Source organism: Rhinatrema bivittatum, unplaced genomic scaffold, assembly GCF_901001135.1.
Source record: "Rhinatrema bivittatum unplaced genomic scaffold, aRhiBiv1.1, whole genome shotgun sequence".
NCBI lineage: Eukaryota > Metazoa > Chordata > Amphibia > Gymnophiona > Rhinatrematidae > Rhinatrema > Rhinatrema bivittatum.
Window position 1 is genome coordinate 53,470 of NW_021820609.1, and position 12,143 is coordinate 65,612.

At 42.6% G+C, this 12,143-nt stretch overlaps 1 long non-coding RNA gene across 1 annotated transcript; it reads right to left on the reverse strand.

The window, feature by feature from the left end:
* Positions 1 to 6: 6 nt before the first annotated feature.
* LOC115081775 lies at positions 7 to 11,808 on the reverse strand. Its single transcript, XR_003853870.1, has 4 exons — positions 11,546 to 11,808; positions 4,910 to 4,962; positions 2,375 to 2,477; positions 7 to 1,477 (listed from the first exon to the last, which is right to left on the reverse strand). It is a non-coding gene; the product is annotated as an uncharacterized LOC115081775 (long non-coding RNA).
* Positions 11,809 to 12,143: the final 335 nt, after the last annotated feature.

Sequence of the window (12,143 nt, forward strand, 5' to 3'; positions counted from 1 at the left end):
GCATTAGCTGTGCTGCTATTTCTCCTTCACCTTTGTTGGAGAGGGAATGTCCCAGGTGATCCCAGCTTTATTCTCTGCAATCGTTAGGGTTGTGAGCCATGCAGTTTTGTGCCTTGGAATATGGATATTCAGAGTGTCACACCCACCAATGAGTGGTTTCCAGTTCTGGTTTATTGTTTTTCCCAATGCAGAGAACCTTCTGTGCTCTGTCCCATGCTGCTGCTCACCTTTAGAGCTTTGTGTTCCTCTCCTTAGTAATTCCTGTGTCAGGTTTTAGGGCTTCATGAGATTGTAGAAGTAACTTTGTAGAAAATACAATTTGTGATTTAGCCAACTGTTTTCCTTGTTTTTTGGTCTGATTCTTTAAGAATCTTGATATACAAATTGCTGCTGCTTTCTGTATTCATTCCTTTTCATACTCCAAAGCAGATTACATTCAGGTACTGTAGGCCTTTCCCTGTCCCCAGAGGGCTCACAATCTAAGTGTGTGCCTGAGGCAATGGAGGGAGAAGTGACTGCCCAAGGTCACAAGGAGAAGGCTTGTTCTGATTTAAGAATTGAGACAGTTTTGATCTTCACATTTTATACTTCAGCTCTTGAACATACAGTCTATTAATGCTATTAAGTATGCCTGGAGGCCTATGATGGTAACATTTGTATAACTTGTACAGTCCAGCTCATTGGCCTGTAGCCTCTGCAGACACTGCCTTTTCTAGATTACTTGATGGGCACAGAAGTGTTCTCTTGTTCTAACCAATTTCAAGATCTGATTCCAAAACTATGAGGGCAGGGACTGCAAGCTGATTGCTTATTTTGTGTACTAGAAGCATATTTCAGTGAGTCACTTGTAGAAATCTTGGCTGATCTTTTGATTTGTGCTAATTTGTAGAATCTTCCTCTACTAGGTATGAACCCATTTCTGCTGAAGTTTTTTATATTGCAGTCTTTTAGGTCATCCTATTGTCATCCGAGAAGCTTTGCTACTTCTCCTAAAAGGCCAGCACAGGGGCTATGAGCTTTCAAGTCATCTACAAGTGGTGAAGATGTTTATGGATCCCTTGATAAATTTGTTACATCACCATTTGTAAGTGTGTATGATCCTTCCCTGGTACAATGTGCATGATTTACAAGTCCATAAAGCTCACCATGGCTGAGTGCATAGGTTCCTTGGGTTTCTCTAGGGCACAGGTAGGAGAATCCCCTTCTGGAGTGCCACAAGGAATATCTATTAGGTATTGTTGCAGGCACAGATTCTGTTTCATGCAAATCTCATGCAGACCCATGGGGATGTCCTGAACACTAGAACAGTGGTTTCCTACCCCTGCTCTATGGTCCAATGGTCTAGGTGATGCTTTGTCTTAGGCATGAATTCTCATCTTGGAATCTGTATTTTGTTGGTCTGGAACATTTGATCAGGTGAAAGCATTTTGGGAGGTTCCTGGTTCCCAGAATATTAAGATTTAGTTTATACCATTGCCTGTAACAAAAAAAAAAAGTTAAGGCATATATTAGCTATATAGAAATCTTCTAAGTTCTAGGTTTCTGTTCAGATATCATGGATCATGAAAGAGGTTGCAGAGGATCTGGTCACATGCAAGGACTTGCCAGTGTTCTATAATTTAGATTTGGGAACAGAGGATATTGGAAATCAAAGTTGGAGGACCCATATACTTACAGGGTTTAATAAAAACTGACTGGAAGCTCCTTTTTAAAATAAAAACATATTCAGATAAGGAGTAATTGACCCATGTTTGTCAGTCAGAACCAGCCTTCATTGGGCCCCAGCACAGTGAGCTCCATTTGCAGCTGCCTAGATTTTTCTCCATCTTATGAACCCCTCACAATGAGGTGTAGGCACTGTAACCATGGCCTTCAGCTAGGAGCCACAATGTGGACAGACAACCTGAACAAAAGAGCACTAAGTCTGTTGAGCACTGGTCCAAGGCTTCCTCTTCAGGGGCTGAGAAAGCTGCAGCTACAAAATCAAAGCTTGGCAGCCATTCTGAGGGGCAGAAGTCCTGACCCAGAACTAAGCCTGCTACATTAGTGCTGAGCCACAGGCCAGTCCTCAGGGGTAAGTTTCAATCATTTATGACCAGTGTAACACTATTCCCCAGCTTTAGTACTGATAGCCATATCCAGACATTGAATAGATATTAATTTGTAAATCAGATCCTGTTCTAACTGTACATGGCATCTGCAAACACATTTAACACATTAAAGCCCCAGCATCAGTTTTCAGCCAATTAACAACCCCAGATGAGCCATTGGGTTTCCCTATTTTAAGTCTAATAAAATGTTACAGGTCACCCCAAAGCTGCATGTTACAGATGCACAAAATATTCAAGACCAAAGTGGATTTGAGTCCACTGACCTGAGGGTTTTGGCAGTTCCTTTGTCTGAAACAGAAACAGTAGAATGAGAAGTAAATCTGCATCAGAATCCTGGCCTATTTTAGGCATCTTCATTTTATTTCCCTAGAAATTAAAAATGAACAAAAGTGAGAAAATCAGAGAACCTCCTACCAGTAAAACCATCTCTACCCTTCTTCCTTGCTAGCCTGTCCCTTTTTCTCACTGCTCCCTACCAAGCATCAACCCTCACCCTTCCATTGCAATAGCTTTCATCCTCACTGGTGATTGCTCCAGGCTCCTCCTCCCTCAGTCTCTGGTTGCGTGCTTGCTGTGGCTCCTGCATTCTCCAGCACTGCTCCTCATTTTGTACAGGCCAGGGGGCCTGCTGAGAGGCTTCTGTGTTGGAGCCCACATCAGACACCACAGGCAGTCTGGCAGCTTAGGGAGGAGAGAGGCAGAAATTGAAAGCAGGTGGTGGGGTAGGGATAAGACTTGAAATGCAACACATGCTTTAGCCCTCATTGGCTTCCAGCAGTGGTGGGAGGCCTTGGAATGCTGCATCCACTGCTCTGGAGCTCCTCTAGTTTTAAGCTGAAAGTGAAGGACTATTTTATGTCCCCCATCCAATCACTGCAGAGCAGACCATGCAGCAAGCTTTCCAGACTCCTGCACTTATGGACCCTAAATCTGGCCACAAGGTATCTAATTGTGACTGGACTGGACCTCCTCCTTCCCAAGAGACACTGAATTCTAGGCCTCTGCAGCATCACCAGCCCAGTGGACCTAAGTGGAAAACCCAACTTGGGAATCTCGAAGGAGCACCTTATTGTAGAATACAGGACTGCCACTGGGCCAGCCTGCACCCTCTGATTATAACCAGTTAGGCAAGGCAGAGCAATAGCTTTCAGCTTACTTTCACCTGGTCTAGAGTTAGGCTTTCCATATCAGCTTCTAAACTCCTGGATGCTTAACAGAAGAAAAATGCACACCAATCCCATTTACCAGACTCGCATCCTGTTATAAATGCCTTTGGAAACTCTTCCACAAACAGTACACTTGTTCTGTTTCTCTACCTTTCATTCAACTATTAAGCATTTAGGCTGGCAGCCACAAACCAGAAGTCTTTAGGACCCTGCAATCATAGGCCCTAAATCTAGCCCCGAGGCATTTTGATTGCCTGCCTTGCTCACCTCCCAGGCTCCTATGAGTATTGCCTGCACAGCATCCTCAGCCAACCCATGGAGCAGGACGACAGGTGGGGAGACCAAACCTGGGTCCATCTAAATGGCAGCACCCAAGAACCACCAACCAGCCCTCAAATATTCTATGCTTTAGATTGGGAACAGTCAGGGAAGAATCAGGATTCACTTAACCACTATGTACTAACCCCTAAGGGGGGAAAGGATTTGAGTAGAGAAGGTGGCTTTTTTTGGGAAGCTAGCTCACATAAGAAGTCAACTAAAACAGTTAAGTAGAATATGTACTCACTATCATAGAAAACAAGATGGAGGGAGCAATCACCATTTTAACACTAGTTTTTATGATACCAAGTTCAGTACTAAACTACAAAGCAACCCTAACTGAAGACCTGCATCTTATCTGATGCCCTGTGCAGACTCCTGACCAACCACCACACTATAAAAGAAAATCTGATCTTTTCTAAGTGGAGCAACTTACAGAGTTTACATATTAGGAATGATCCAAGCAGTTTGGTCACTGGGACCTGACTGTCACACAATGCAAATAGCTATAGCCTTCAAGAGGTCTTAGACTTTAGACTCTACAGAGTTTAACAAATGGAAAGTAGTGTTATGCAATTATAACAGTCCAATATCACCATCACAACTGATTCATACTCACCCACTGGGGTCTGCAAATACTGCCTCCATAGAATCCTCCAATGCTGCTGAGCAGAAGCTGGGTCTGAAAATCCACTTATGATCTAACAGATCTCCAATTCAGAAACAGGACTTGACCCACATCAAGGGATAAAAGGACTGAACAGAAGCTCAGAGGCCATCCAAACAAGCTCCTTGCTTCTACTATAGTACCCAAGGCTTTCCAGGGAAGTGCAGTCTGCTCTAACTTCAGTGACTCATGGCAGAGGGAATTCAATTTGTGGATGGCAGAGCCTGCTCCAGATGTTTCATAAATATCAGCTCAGTTTTGCACCTTACATTGAAATATTTTCCCCTCTTAGTCCATTGGCCATCTGACAATGAATTGTTACTGGGAGTGTACTGAAAAGCCTGTGCAACCATTCCCCAAAAATGCTGTAGGGCCTAGAGTCGTCTTCCCACCTTTATTTTCATATTTTCAGTGATAAAGGAGACAATACTCCCATGTAAATTTGAGCCAAGTTTGATTTAGTTCCTAAGCAATGATTAAATAAGTGGCTTGACAAGGTTTGCTATGTTGCCAAGACAATAGGTAAATTCAGCTTTGCAATTTACCAAATCTTAGACAAAGTTCACATTTGCTCTACAGGAAAAGATTCCTTGTGCAGTCATTTGTAAAGATCTGATATAGATATTACATCCTCAATAGTTACTTACCTGATGACTGATTCATAAGGCTTGAGATGTCCTGCCATTTCCAAGGATCTGTTCTGGGGAAAATGAAAAAGTGGACATGTTCTGTAAATACATTCCTAATGTGTTTAAAGGATAAACAGAGGATTTTAAGGTTCAAGCAATTGTTCTGAGAGAGTAAAGAGTATTGAGTTAAGTTTAGTTTCCCATCCTCTGATGGTTTGCTATCTTCACAATAAGCCAGTTTTAAAGAAATGCGCTGGTAAATAAACCCACTGCCTTAAGTTTCTTCCAATCCTCAATTCCCTCCAGTTTGAAATGTATTTCCTAAATATGCTGTTAAATTATAATAGTGGAGAATAAGGCTAAGTCCATCGCTTCGGCCCTGCTTCCTCTGAAAAGGAATCCCTGTCCTTAATCCTCTATTCAAATAGATTAAAAGTGAATGCCTCCCGACTAAAAAACCTACAACAACCTCTCAGCAGTCATGTTACCTAGAACAGTTATGGCTCCTGCTTCTCCATATATTTTGGAGAGAGTTTAGAGCCTTGAGTTACCCTGCATGCCAAAAAGGTTTCACCAAGCTACAGTGGGAGAGCAGTCTGGTCTCGCTATAAAAAAAAAAGCAGGAGTTACGTGATGTGGTGATCTCAGCTGGATGCACATTGACTGAGCTCCAGAAGTCTCACATTTTTACAAGGTGGGTGATTGTTTTCACTCAATTTACTGATTACTGCAGGGAATTGCCCATCCATACAGATGATCAGAGAACGGTTTCAGAAGCAGCATGGCAACTAAATTACCAAGAAAAGAGAAAGGTGAATCCGCCTGAAACTAAAATGGCAGACATTTCCAGAAAATCCAGAGCTCCCGGGGGAAGAATCTATAGAAGATAAAGTCTCCCAAGCTGTTATTGTAGCACTCGACATGCGTTTACATCAGATATTGAACAGATTGCCGAAGTACGCTCCTCTTTGCTAGAAATGGAAAATCGGGCAGAACGCGTGGAAGGCTGCACCAGGTTAGAGGAGGATGTTGGAGCATCGAATATAGACATGGAGAAAATAATGAAAGTCCAGGATGAAAAGCTTGAAGAATTAGGAAATCATACTTTTAGAAACAACCTATGCTTTGTGGGCTTTCCTGAAGCCATTACTGAAGCTGTAACTCCCATGCATCTTGGAAACTTGGCTGTTGGTGCATATCCCAGACCTACAGGCCTGTAATAGGGGTGTAATAGACTGGGTCCCCAGCAACAAAAAGCTACCCCCCCAACCCTGGGTTGTTATTGCGAGACTGTTGAATTATGCCCACAAAGTGCTTATTTTACAGCATTACTGCAAAGAATGGGAAATTAAATGATAAAATTTTAATCTTCCAGAATTTCTCAGAGAGTGTCCACTCCTATATGCTCAGCTCTAGTTGCCAAAAAGATTTGGTTCTCCTTACTTACAAGTCCTGCACTCTAGGCTTGCCATCAAGGTGCAAGATGGTCAGATGTGAACATTTAAGGTCAAGCAGAGCACTACAAGGCCAGACTTACAGCCCAAGGTTACTTGCAGAAGTACAACCAAGATCATGAGGAGACATTTGCATCACTGTCAAGCACACAAATCTTTACTTTGCTGGCTGCTATGCATACAGGAGAGTGATGTGAAGACAGCCTCTCTGTATATGAACTACCTGGATTCATCGATCCAAAACTGAACCAGTATGCAAACTCCAGAAATATCCAGGGACTCAAGCAGGCAGCCAGGGCCTGGAATGAGAGAGTCAGTCCTCATGAGTAGTAAGGCAGATCCTCTTCTACTGCAAAGAATGAGCCATCAGATGGACTACATTTTAGTTTATGTGGCTGAAATGCTAGTATTAGAATAGAATGGAAGATCAGACTCCATGAAATCTTCTAGACCCAGGATCTAAGGTGCGGGAAGACTTAAGGGACAAGCAAGATGCTGACCAAATTAGGGCTGGGAGAAAGAAAGAGATGGGCCCCTATGGAGCTGAAATACTTGAAGGGTGACAATTTGCTACCAAGCCAAACCCAAAAAGCTATCTAAGCTGCTTTACATACTTGTGATCAGACATCACAATTGCAGTTGGAATACTGTGCAGAAGAGTTGGAGCACCAACTCAGTGTGATTACAATGCAGTGAAACAGGTTATGCAATACCCGATAGCCACAATCCATAAAAAGCTAACGCTACTAGTGACTGAATCCAAAGTTTGATTACTTGTCTGCAGACTGGTCCAATGAGTACTAGCAGGCACCTTCCAATGTGGAGGTGGCACCAGTCTAGTGGCACTCATCCACTAGAGTGGAGAATATTCCAGCAGCTCAGCCAGATTGCTTCCCGCCATGCCTAAGCCAATTGCTAACAGATATTGGAGTCACTATGCACAAAGCCATAACTAGACAACTAGTGCTGCATAAAGCTAGCAAAAACCAAAGTAAATGCTCTCAAGCATATTGACATGAAGTATTGCCTTGTGTCACTTGACAAAGCACTATTGAAGTTGGGAACTGTCCATCAGAAGGTCAAAACTAACAGAACTGGTGAGCAGAGACTGCCAGAATGAATGGAAAGTATAAACCTCAGGGATTGATTGTTCAGCCATCAAGGGGTACAGTGAAAAGTTTGATCTCTGGCTCAGACAAGGTGTTTGTGTTTTCTGGCTGAATCACCTGACCCTGTATGAGAAAGGGTAGGACTAAAGGTGGAACCTGAATTAGCAAATTCAACCTCCAGCTTCCTCAGTCTATTGTGCTAGTGTAACCATGGATCCACATAAGGATTCTCTGGCAGCATGCAAGGAGGAGTTTGAGGCCTTTATGCTCCCTAGTAAGTGGCATGAGGGGTATCTGCTGAACACCTGTTCTGATCCTGAACAAGCAGACTGGGTCAAACAGAAGAGGAACATGATATCAAATCTTACCTATCAGCCCACAGCCAGATGTCCAATACATCTGTAAGTCAAAGCAAATTAGCACCAATGCCACACCCCAAAGATCCTCAGACTCCAAGTATATGGGGACACCAGAGTAATACAAGCTATCCGGCACCCTTAGAAAAGGGAGCAGGAAGCCAGATTAACACCAAGAACTGCAGCCATTCAGAACAGACTAAGCAGTTGACAAATGTATTTTTCCCATAGATTAGCAAGGGAATCATTAAACAAAATGAACTATAAAAAGATTGCCATATCTAAAAGTTTGGTACAGTGTAAAGTCTTAAGACAAAGGAAACAAAAGCCCCTCAGGTTCACGGCATCTACTTCCACAATCTGAAGTTACAAAACCCTAGCACATGCTGTGGAAGATTGTAAGGAGTTACTTGGTGGACATGAAGAAGCCTCCAACATGCGATGTGGGATAGTAGAACACAGTAAACCATGCTGGTATGTGTGGTATATGATGGCATTTATAGGACGACACTTGCTGTCTGAGTGACCCCTCCTGTACTTGCCTCATCTACCATAAGGAACCATTGCCTGACCAGATTAGATTGTTTGGGATTAAGCAATTTGGAAGTAAGCCAGAGAATTATAAAACAAAGTTAGATTGAAAGGAGCACCATTAAGCAATCCTAGTAAACCATTGCTTGGAGTGCCATTGAAATGATGATTGATGTCCAGTACTGTGTTTTATAAATGATATCCTGCTCACACTGGGAAGCTAAATGATCACTGTAAATATATTTTCTATTGCTTTATAAACAAACACTGGTATCTAACTGAATATAAAATTTTATAATATAATCTATGTTTTATCAGACATTGTCATAAGTATGTTGTGTGCATGTATTATACAAAGAAAAGAATAGAGCTTTTCACACTTGCATAACCTGTAGTAGTTTTCTAGCGAGAGAAATTTAGATTTATATTCCACTTTTCACAGCAATTCAAAGTGGATTACATTCAGGTACTGTTTTCCAGCCTACAAGGCAAAAGCTGCCATTTTTCAACCCATTACATGTGCACAAAAACTGAAGCCAATTAATACAGTTCCTACTATCTATGATATAGAAAACCTTAAACCAGAGTGATAGTAGCAAACCAAAATGGAAGATACAGACTGAACATTTCCAGCACCTATGAGATTAGATTTAAAGCTCTCAAGGCGAGACACCAAGAAACAAATATTGTAGGAGTAATGAAGAGGCATCTCACAGCTTTCATGGCAGGCAGGAAGAGAGAAGGCAAAGAGGGTTTGTCCTCAGAGCCTCTTCCTTTTATTGTACATTCATACAAAGGCAGATGATGTGTCATTACATGATTGGCTACTTTCCCATAGCAACAGAAGAGTCATTACACCATTGGCTTTGGCTCAGGGGGTGTGCACGGATCATATCATTGGCTGCTGAAATCTATACCTCCTGACTTTGTCCTGCCTCTGACTAGGGAACACCCAGCCCCTCTTTCAGGCTAACAGGATTAATTAAAAGCCAGAGAAAAACATGAAGTCAGGTATCCTTTCCTAGGCAGAGACTTAAGCACAAGTGATGCTTTTATTCAGGCAAATGTCAGGGAGAAGGGAAGTTAGTGTTTAAACCCTGATGAAATGGCTTGCTGGCAAGCGCATATTTCCCACAAATATTCTACAAGAAAAAGCAATCATAGTAACTACTTGACACCACCATTACAAAATAGGAAGTCAAAGAAGGACTCCACATCTCAACCCAGACTATGGCCCTGACAGGATACTAAATGAAATGCTGAAATACAGCAACATCAAAATTCAGTAAATATGAGTAGATTTAACTTTATTCTACATTCTGGTCGCTTCCCTAAGACATGGACAGCAGGACTGAACCATCTATAAATGGTGTTTTGCAGTAATAGTGCTCCAGATCCAGGGGAGCATCATCCACAATTACATATCAGATGAGCATAAAGTCATTAACAAAGCCATGAACACCAAAGCCAATAGAACAAAAGCAAGGAATAAAATCTACACCAATTTTTAATTGTATTGTTTTAACAGGAAAAATTATAAAGGGCAATCCATTAGTTTATGGATGTGAAACCCTTCCTTTGTCCAGTTTAGGGACCAATGAAATTAGACATGCTAGGCTGAACACATTCACACATGCAAACTTACAGATTCAATAATTTTAGTACACTGTGCAGCAATTAGTGCACATCCATATAAATCCCTCATTTACAATGACATCAGTTATTACTACAAAGCAAAGATGCATAACCTTAACTCACTTTTTAGGAGCACTGGAAATTTAACTCCTGGGTCACAGATGGAAAAAGATTCTTAGCTTTTTATATTTACTTCAAAGGGGATTATATTCAGGTACTGTAGATATTTCCCTATCCCCAGGGGGCTTAGGATCCAAGTTCATACCCAAGGCAATGAATTGCCCAAGGGCACAAAGAGAGAGTGGGATTTTAACCCAGTTCTCTTGGTCTGTAGGCAGCTGCTCTAGACTACTCCTCCACACCAGATTAAATGCTTTGGGTTCTGAATCCTAACTTCTGTTTTCACTGTATAGAAAGAAGCCATTTTTTATACATGGTAGGGGTCCTGTCACACAGCTCTCAGGTTAAGACTGGGTCAGAACATGAATTGCCAATGTGAGAGCTACTAGCAGAAGAACTGGAGACAGCCAATGAATCACATGCAGACTGGTTACAATTTTTACTAAGTTTATTTTAAGCAATTTTGCCTACTTATATTTAGCTTATTGAAATCTTTCCATCTTCACCAGCAAGGATTGTGCTAAAACTGGAAGACTCCTTATGAGTCTGAAGAGAAATGGGGCATTACAGTACTTTCCTGTAAGCAGGCAGCAGCAGAAGGAAGGTGGGAAGGGGGAGCTGTTAATAGTCTCTGCTAGGGAAAAGCCTGAAATCTACCCCGGAAAGCCTCCTGCTATCTTGTTCCAGTAACTTGTGCTGCGATGCCTTACTGTGCAAACTCCTCTCAGCGAGAAAGGCAGGGACTGTAACTTTCTTTCTAGGGCTCGGGAAGCCACCGCTGGCAATTTGGGACCCAAACCTTTCATAAGACATCAGTAATTTAAAAACCTCAAGTCCATCCCCTGCCATGAAATATCCTGCACGGGGATAAAGCTAACATTCCTAGATAGTCACAATACCCCTGCCACCCCCTCCTCTCCGTTCTCTTCCATACAGATCCTGGATTAAGTGTTGACAGTGAAACAAAACACCCCCCAAAAAAACCACTTATCTTGGTATTGAGGAGATTGTGCCAGAAGTTTTCCTCAGTTAGGCTTCCTCCCGTCGATAGCTGCAGTACTGCCCCCCCATTATTACCCTCTCCGTCCAACCATCACAGTTTACAGTTTTTATTTAATTCCCTTCCTGGTGTCCCTGCTTCTCTTATCCCCCACACACTCTGGATCGCTCTTTTAGAGGAGCATTGGATGCAGGCAGACACGGACTCCTACCAAAACCAGCCTAATAGCACCTAAAGCACAAACAGCAGCAGAACAGAGCCACATTTCCACAGGCAAGGAAGGAATAAATAGGGAAACAGTTCAGATAGAAACCAACCCCTTCCGAAAACGAAGGGCTCTTTCCATACAGCACAAATTCCAGTTTTATAACAGAGCTAACAGGAAGTTAAATACTTGGATAAGAACACACACAAGACAGCACCACAGTTTAAAAAAAATCAGGACTCACCTGATCTTCCTCTTCTGTGCTTTGCAGGCTGCTACTCCCTTACTTTTTAAAGCAATTTTGAAAGGAGATAACTAAGGCAAATCCATAACCAACTTATTTACAGGGCACAGGAATGTTTGGTAGTCTTCGGGGCTGCCTCTATATCTATCCTTGGGCAAACTTTGTTCCCAAACAGGTTAATAACAGAAGAAGACAAGAATACCCTGCTTTCGTTTTGCAAACCTGTTCCTGGAGCTTTGCGAGTAGCAGCTGACAGCCTTGTTCACCCTTCCCTGACCCAAGCTCCTCTGAGGCGGCGCTTTTAAAAGCTGCAGGCTCCACCCACCCAGGGCTGATTATCCGGAGCGCCTGCAGCTGCTTCCGGTCAGGGCAATCAAAGCCTTCCTTATCCCTCTGAGCGCGCTCTAATCTAAGGCCTCTGCCGCCGTGCTCAAGGCAAGTCAGGGAGTTTAAAGGGCCCACACACCCTCCATTTATAATGATTTAACTGGCAGCCCAGTGAGCTTGTAGGGCACATGATAAAGTCAGACACAGATCACAGTTCTGCATGGACTAATTAGTAATTACCAGTTCCTCCGTAACTTCAAGTCTCTACTAA